Source organism: Mytilus galloprovincialis, chromosome 7 (genome assembly GCF_965363235.1).
Source record: "Mytilus galloprovincialis chromosome 7, xbMytGall1.hap1.1, whole genome shotgun sequence".
Taxonomy (NCBI): domain Eukaryota; kingdom Metazoa; phylum Mollusca; class Bivalvia; order Mytilida; family Mytilidae; genus Mytilus; species Mytilus galloprovincialis.
This window is the reverse complement of record NC_134844.1, coordinates 1,080,905-1,090,318: the sequence shown is the minus strand read 5'-3', so window position 1 is coordinate 1,090,318 and position 9,414 is coordinate 1,080,905. Positions and strand designations below refer to the sequence as shown.

Below are 9,414 nucleotides of genomic sequence, written 5' to 3'. Positions count from 1 at the left end.
GTTAAATCAAACTTTCCTTCGCAAGTTAAACTTTATCAAATCCTTCTCTTACTTTATCTATTGTTTGAGCAAGTCGGCCAAATCAAGGCTTTAATAGATAAATAAAAATATATATAGTGAAAATGCACCGCATATACAATACTTATGAATCGCTCTACAGTGAAAATGAAAGTATAGTATCATTATCAGTAAGCATAAAGAAAGCATCATAGTGGAATTTAGTTCAATATGAAGAAACAGAATGACAAAACCTATTCTACGTTATATAACTTTGATAATTGTGTTGAAATGAAAAATTTTCTGCAACAACATCTTACCTGCTAGTTTTAAATCACCTGCACGATCTGTTCGTGAAATGTCCTAAATATTCACATATTTCGGTATATATTTCACAGCTGGATGGTATTAGGCGCGATAAAACCCCGTTCGCATCTCTTACATTGTCTTACGTGTATTATTTATCTCTAAACATATACATTTTAGCTCATTTTCTTCATTTTCTCTTAAAAAATAAAAAATAAAACGTCTGTTTATTTATCATTCTACATCAGAAATTTGTGGCAAATACAGTTAAAATGATATTTTAGGATCCGCACTTTACATACACTGCAGTTAATAACAATACTTTTAATTGATACGAAGTATCTTCATTGTTATTTGTAATATAAAAAATGGCATGCTAATAATTAATAATTTGTGTATTGAAAACAAGCGTGAATATTTATAAAATGCATTTAAGTGCTTTTATTTACCCTTAGTAATGCCATATGTACTATTTTGTTTTATACTATTTTCAGAATTCAAATGCACCTCTTCAAAACATAACTGTTGTCATTTTAAACACATGGATGTATTGATAAATAGAAACGTAATGAACATAATGAATAAAACCAATATATCAATTCTTCTAAGGTCAGCTTTGACTAAAGAAATTATAACAAAACAGTTTTGAACAATGTCAGATTCTTATTGACCTTCAAATGTTTTTTTCATGGGAGCCATTTATTTAGCAAACTTGAGCTGTCTAATGTTTATGTTTTTTGTAACAGAGTATATTTTTATATATTTCATTTATTAGTATTTTACATTTCATTACATGTCAGATATTAGACTTTATTACCAAACTCTGATGATATAATCTTGTGATTTAAAGTCTGTTATATCTTCACACTTCATACTTCATTGATCACAGTTGTAACTGTATCTACCTGTCAAACTCATTAGTAAATTAATTGTTACACCTTGTTTACCTTTATGGTCAATTCTTATTGGTCATTCTGGATACACAGATTGGGTTATTGTTCCCTATGTTTACTTGTTTAATAAAGTGATGTCAAAGAAACCTAGTCGTTTATGGAACCCCCGTAAAACAAGACTATAATATAACAAAAACACAGTTTTGAATGAAGAATAAAATATTTTTGTTTTATACTTGAAACAACAGTCAGCGAATCTGTGATTTGTCAATTCCGAAGTTTTTTTTAAGATTCTTGATCACCATCGTCCTCTTCATCATCCTCGTCAATACTGTTCTTAGGATTGAGTATGCTCATGTTCCTAAGTATACACAAAAACTCAATATTAGCTACGTCTTCTTCCGACTGATTGGCATGGGATATTGCTTCTCTTACATTCTTAAAAAATATTTCGTATCGCTTCAAATGACGATGCAGTTTTTTCATTCCAAAAGGACACATTTTTGTTGCATCTACTTTTCGCGAATCAAATTTAGTAAATCCGTTATAAAAATAAACTAAGAAATGGAAACTGTTTGGTGATTCGAAATGATAAGTCAATCTACCTCCAAGAAATACTTCGTAAATTTCAACCAGTTTCGATATCAGCTCTTCGATTAACTTGTTATCTTGCATTTTTAAACCTAGATCGAATATACATGCCCCATACCCCTGTGTATGTAGTTTGTATTTCCCTCCATGTTCAGCGTCAGCGCCTAATAGTATATGATGTTTGAACTTATTTTCTAGAACTCCCATTAACTGTATATAACTAACCGTCTGACTGTTGTTGTGTGTTGCAGTGTATAATGCTTCCCAAAGACCAATGATAGCTTTAATACTTCCATAGGTAAGTAAGTGTTTTTGCATGAATACTATAAAAAGAGAGACAACACCAGTTCGGCTGCCTTTGTCAGTCATACCATCAATGATATAACGGACTTTATAAACATTTTCTCGTTTGTTATATTTATCTATAATGCTGTCCAAATATCTTTGGACAAATTCAGGGTTTTCATCTTGAATTCCAATTCTATACAAAAAGTTTCCAATTTCCGTTATAATTTTATAACTTTGATTTTCGTCCATGATCGCAATAAGTTTGTCTTGAAGTACGATATCATCTAGTTCATAAAAATTATAATGCTTAATATTCGAACTCTTTGGTCTAAACAGTAGACAAAGTACATTTACATCTCCATATTTGAACGTGGAATCACGTATGATGTCTGAATTGACTGTTAAGTTCATCAAGCAGGTTCCACTTCTGGTCAGTCCATTGAGGAACGCCTTCATTTGCTCTGGGGATGGTACACGTGTAGAGAGTCTTTCAAGAAATAGTTTTACAAATGTGATGTATTTTTTTTCTATGATGCATTTCCTAATATATTCCCCTATCAGTTCTGGGTAACTACGGAACCAAGGTTCTCCGTCATCGTTGTCATCATCTGTGTCATTTGTATCGCTTTCTGGATTGGAATCTTCCGACTCTGAATCAAATAAACTATTTTCATCATCAGAACTTTCATAGCCTTTGCTTTCGTCAGATTGTGTTTGGTCCTGAAAACTGTCTTCATCATCTCCACAGTCAGGTAACGGCGGATTCCATGGATTAAAAATTCCTGTAATTTGAAAGTCTGAGGAAAAATTGATTTTGAATGATATATCTTCATCCAGAAAGTATACCAGCTTATCAATAAGTAGGTTTGGATCAACATGTAGGACGGATGAATTAAAATCAGGTTGTTTCACGATTGGCCTAATATATTGTAGAATAAATCCAAGATCGCAGACATCCAGATTCATTAATGTTTCCGGACATTCGTTACCAAATGAGACGAGAACAGCATCATGAACAGCTTGATGTTTGAACATGTAGGCGTTTCCTCTTGGATATGTCAGCCAATCTTGGTTAAACTCACCAAACATAGAACTTTGTATTAGGTACCCTCCTTCAAGGGTACGGATAGCTTGTTGGACTAATGTTTTTCGTATCTTTGATTTCTTATCATCAAATATAGAAAATATCTTTTGGAACAATTCATCATTTTCTATATGGCTTCCTAAAATATTGTTATCAAAAAAGTTACATTTCAAAGCAGTATAAACCAACACACAGTACTGGTACCGACAAGATAATTTGTCAAAGCCTTCTGTGAAAAGATCTGTTACTTTATTTATCAACGATTGATTCGTGTTACGGAAATAAGCCACACCAAGAGCTGTCAGAGATTGATCCTGACAAAACATCCGACAAGTTTCTGGAAATCCTAAATATGTGTCACACATACAGCATTGATAAAGTGTGTTAGTACATATTTGAGAGTTGTTGTCGGACAACGCAATGCTATCAGCAGAACATTCAGATGAACAGCTTGGATAGGGGTCATCGTCAAGACATATGTCAACCTTTACTGGACTTTTACAAGGATTGATTGAATGAAATCTCATATGACTCAAAAGAATGGTGATTCGTTCTTTGTCTGACAGGCTGTAATCATAATCTAAATTTATAATACATTTTTTATCAAATATATCGTGCTTTGCTATAATGTTTTCACTGCATTTTGGGTCGTTTCTTATTGTAAACACCATTTTCATGAGCGTAGATGTTTTTAAGCAATTTGACAAAATATCCAGAATATTTCTGTGGCTATCTTCGTAAAAGTCAACATTTGTCCTACCAAAAAGATCCTCAACAATTACGATGTTTTTTTCGGCCAACGAAATTAGATCTCTGTACTTAATAACATCTTTGTCTGAGAAGAAAAGTGGAATGTATCCTTTATCTTTGTACACAGATGCTAAATGCAGCGCTATCTGTGTCTTGCCAGAACCACCTTTGCCTAGCAGAACCAGGAGGCTTTGTTCATTTAGAATAGTTTTCCCCTTCTCTAGCGCAACTGTTTTAACAAATGTTTCATCAGATAGGTGACCTTGAATTATAGCATTGCTGTGATCTATATATGAATGAGAAAAGAAAAAAATAATTCACAATTTATCATTGCAGCCATTTTATAAGAACAAGTTCTACTCGAATTTCAGAAATCTATATTTTGTTCACAATAATTGAATGATTATAATGTTAGTATTATGTTAATTCATTCATGTCCTTCTTTAAAGACAGCTTTGTCATGACAAATTCTTTTATATAATTCTCTATATAACTATGGGTTTGCAGATGAAGAATTTCTGTTTATAAACAGTTAAATGCTGAAATGTGTATCATAAAGTCAGATGATGTGACGGCATGGTAATTCACATCCTTTACGACAGAAAACTAATCTGATCTCAAAAATTCACTTGTATGTTCTGTGCAAAACATAAGGAAATGTATGGGCCAACTCAGGAATTGGACAGGGGTTTTCCATTCGTATTTCGGTATAATAGTCATTTTATATTTTACAACACTAGATAAAGCCGTCGAGGATAGGCTATATTCGACAAACGAAAGCTTTATTGTATTGCCTAGTGAGGTCGAGGGAGCAAACAGCTAAATGAATAATATTTAGGAGAAGTTACTCTTTCTGATGTATTTACTTTTAGGTATTTATTCTTCAAGAATTTTTTTTAATATGAAAAGCAGAATATTAACCTTGATTTATTTGGCTAAAACGTTTTTTCATTCTGCAGGATTAAAATTGAGAAGACTTTTTTGATAAATCAACTTGTGATGATGTTCTTTCACTAAACAATTCAAAATTTGGTGACTATGTGGAACGCATCTATCCAATCGAACTAGGGATAAAGGATACTACAGATACAGTTAAGTCGGCTTCATATCTTGACTTACAATTTTTATTATATTAGATCTCTGTACTTAATAACATCTTTGTCTGAGAAGAAAAAATATTTTTTCCTTTAAAAATGCCCTGTACCAAGTCAGGAATATGGTCATTGTTATATTATAGTTCGTTTCTGTGTGTATTACATTATAACGTTGTGTCGTTTGTTTTCTCTTATTTTTGAGTGTAAATTCACATTGCGATAAGACGTGTCACGGTACTTGTCTATCCCAAATTCATGTATTTGGTTTTGATGTTATATATATATGTTATATTTGTTATTCTCGTGGGATTTTGTCTATATGTGTTACATTTTAGTGTTATGTCCTTGTTCTCCTCTTATATTTAATGCGTTTCCCTCGGTTTTAGTTTGTTATCCCGATTTTGTTTTTTGTCCATGGATTTATGAGTTTTGAACAGCGGTATACTACTGTTGCCTTTATTTACATCTAGAAATTGACAATGAGGGTCGGTTGGAAACACAACTTTACGACAAAAGAGATGATTTCAGCTTTCCAATTGTGAACTTTCCATTTCTAAGTAGCAACATTCCAGCAGCACCTGCATACGGGGTAGATATCTCCCAATTGATACGATATTCCCGTGCTTGCATTTCCTATCATGATTTTCTTGATAGAGGTTTGCTGCTCACAAGGAAGCTATTAAACCAAGAGTTCCAAATGGTGAAGTTGAAATCATCCCTTCGTAAATTTTACGGACGCCATCACGAGTTGGTTGACCGTTATGGAATAACCGTTTCACAAATGATATCGGATATGTTCCTTACGTCGTAACTACAATCCCCTTCCCTTTCATGAATATGACCTACCGAAATAGACTATTTACCGGATTTGTAATCATAAGCAACACGACGGGTGCCACATGTGGAGCAGTATCTGCTTACCCTTCCGGAGCACCTGAGATCACCTATAGTTTTTTGTGGGGTTCGTGTTGTTTATTCTTTAGTTTTCTATGTTGTGTCGTGTGTACAATTGTTTTTCTGTTTGTCTTTTTCATTTTTAGCCATGACGTTGTCAGTTTGTTTTGGATTTATGAGTTTGACTGTCCCTTTGGTATCTTTCGTCCCTCTTTTGTGAAGAAGTGAATATTCAATTACACGAAAAATCTAAAACCAACTATATTTTTGTTCTAATGTGTCAATAATCCATTATACTAATACAAGTATACTAAAAATTGAAATTTATCTCACCTATAAGATTTTGTTTTCGAACATCTGTAAGACAAATGAAGATAATATAATAAAGTGTTTAAATCATTTGAATGTTCAAACATACTTCTTTTCTTGTTATAACATTATTGAGGTTAAATGAGTTTCAATAAATTATAAAAAAAAAATCAAGATTTTAAAACAACAATATAGAAGTATATCCAATGTCTGATATACCATGCTATTCAGGATATATAATGTGACATTCACAACTCAAAGTTCAAATTCTGCAACCCTTAACACTTAGCGCATTTGTTAAAACATTCGCCATACAGTATATGCATTCGGTTTGTTTACTTTGTTTACATATCGTTGTCAATATAATCGAATTTTATGCGACTGTCATACAAGTGAGAGGTTTAGATACCTATTAAACCAGGTTTAATCCAATATTTTATAAATACGAAAATGCCTGTTCTAAGTCAGGATTATGACAGTTGTTATCCATTCGTTTGAGCTTATGATTTTGCCATTTGATTAGAAACTTTTCGGTTTTTTTTCTTTTTCCTTGGAACTGTGTATTTTTGTGATTTTACGTTTAACTACATGTTCCTTCAAAAATGCACTTCGTTTTTGTTTTGACGAAAAAAATTAAGTAGCTTTTATTTCCACTGCTTGTGTGTGAGTGATTTGCTATGTACTTTGGACATAAACATACAATTTTGTTTAACAAATGTACTTTACGTTATTTTACTAAACCAAAGATATTCTGCTACATCAGAATTACCTAATTTTCTTGTTTTGATCGCCTGATTGGTTACTGATTCTTTAACATCCTTATTAAGGTTATGAATCTGATCAGTTATGTCTTGCCTTGTTTGTTCTAATTGTGTCAGAATACCTTCCGTTTGTTCTTCTGAGTTTAATCGAATATTGTGCTCTGTTTTATGTAAATGTCCAATAAGTTCCGAATGCTGCATCTGTACATCATCTTCCTCTTTTTTTATTGTTCTCATAATTTCTTTGCTTTGTATGTTGACTTCGTCAATAACTTCAACATGAAGACTTTTTATTCGTTCATATAAAATTTCATCCCTTTGAGTAAAACTTTCCATCATTCCGTCAATTTTGTCCGTAAATGCTTCATTGTGAGACGTGATATTGGTTGCGATTTTCTCTTCGCTTTCCAAGATGCTCTGGACGATTTGATCTCTGTTTTGTCTAGATTGTTCTCTTAACATAAGTATTTCCTAAATAAGAAATTGAGGACAACTTAAAGAATCCAGTATCGAACAAACACTGCCCAATTTCAAAGAGTTATGTTTTAAAAATCACTACAAAGCAATGTGTATATGAAGGAAAGAAAGTCGCTAACAATTACTAAGGATGATAAGCTCATTCAAAATGAAACCCAAGACAACTATCTTCCTACCTATAGACGTGTACTGTTTGTGTGTTGTTTGAATTCTATCGTGTTGCGTATACTAAATGTCTACTTGTTTTCACAGTATAACAGAAGTTGGATATATCAACTCAGAAGTCCTGTCTATGTTTCATTTTCGCTCTACAAGAAACAATAATCCCCCTTGAAACATAAGGATTACTTTTATTAAAGAAGCTTTATAACCGAGACGCCTGAGTATGTCTATCGGTAATACCAATGCCTTAATGTGGTTGCATTGGATATACGAGTATACAAAGTCTAAAAATGGACGACCATGTCCGCTCGGAAAGGGAAAAATTATCATGCTTAGTCAAAATTAGATATTCTAACATTTGTCCATGATTTAAACCCTTGAAAAGTTTTTTTCAGAATCAGTATTTGCTTAACTGTCAGGCAAATGTTCTGCACTTATCAAAAAAAATTAATGGTAGTATAAATGTGCCAGCAGTTTTCCTCGTTGATCACTGTACTTATTTGATTAGTTGCTAATTCATTCCCTGTCGGCATGGACATGACCTATTTGTGACTACACGTTAGGCAAACGGCAATCAATTAAATTTGAAAAGAGCTGAAAAGAATTAATATCAAAAACAAGCGAATATGAATATAACTATCGTCTCCATATCTTTGCTGTTTTATGTATTTTTTGTATAGTGTAAGTGTTGTTTGATGAAATCGGTAGATCAAAATTGTATAACTACCGATATTGCATCTGTCTGTTATTTGAACTTACTGTTTTGATTTCTTCGTTTTGCCGAATATCAGACAACAAACAATTTTGATACTGTTGACATATTGTTTCATCCAATGGTCGAACTTCGGCATCCTTCAGTTTCTGTATCATTTCACTTTCTTTATTGCACGATTTTGCAAGTGTAAGAATGACTGCTTCAATCTGATTTTTGTAAAGAATATAGGCAGTATCTGAACATTTGGCTTCTTGCGCATGTCCATATAATTTATTCCGATATCCAATAAGGTCATCCACTGCAAGCCGAATGTTGCTATTAGGAGGACAGATCGAGGCAAAATTGATCAGCAGACAACGAAGAAGTGTTAAATCCAGATGTTTTGTTGTAATTGTGGTTTTTGCCTGACAACAACAAAATTGTGCTGTGCTTTTAATGTTATGACAAGACAGGGTTTTTCCAGTTTTGTCTAGCAGTATATTTAATTGATCAGGATGTAGAACTCTACTCGCGGGAGTTGTAAGTGGTAATTTTCTGTTGACACACTGGCAACATGTATATCTATTAAAGCATAAATGATATATGTCATGCTGGTTCAAGTTTATAAAATCCTCCAGTGTTTGATTGTTAGAGTTAAGTTCATTATCTAACAACAAAATCAACGACTCTTTTCCGTGATCAACAATTATTGTTGAGATTCTGTAGAAGTTTTCTCTCTCCTTCTGTATATTCTGTGTGCTTAACCTATAAAATCGTTATAATAAGTTTTAAATATAACGGAAGCTATACTTGCCTACAGTTTTGCAGACCAACTTTGACCATGTTGATATTGGAAATGTGCATTTAGGCGTTTTTCTTTCGAAAGCATGCATTTGAAATATTGAATTCTACTTTTCATAGCTTAATGTACATACACGTTAGTAGTTGTCGTTTGTTTGTGTGGTTCATAAATGTTTCTCTTTACTCTTTTGATATAGATTAGACCATTGGTTTTCCCGTTTGAATAGTTTTACACTAGTCATTTGTGGTTCCCTTTATAGTTTCCAAGAATCAATGTTGAAGACCGTAATTTGACCTGGTTTTACTTTTACAA

The 9,414-nt window shown here is 32.8% G+C and overlaps 1 long non-coding RNA gene across 1 annotated transcript; it reads right to left on the bottom strand.

Moving 5' to 3' along the window:
* Positions 1-1,397: 1,397 nt before the first annotated feature.
* On the bottom strand, positions 1,398-9,068 carry LOC143082095 (uncharacterized). Its single transcript, XR_012980272.1, has 4 exons — positions 8,366-9,068; positions 6,976-7,438; positions 6,231-6,254; positions 1,398-4,195 (listed from the first exon to the last, which is right to left on the bottom strand). It is a non-coding gene; the product is annotated as an uncharacterized LOC143082095 (long non-coding RNA).
* Positions 9,069-9,414: the final 346 nt, after the last annotated feature.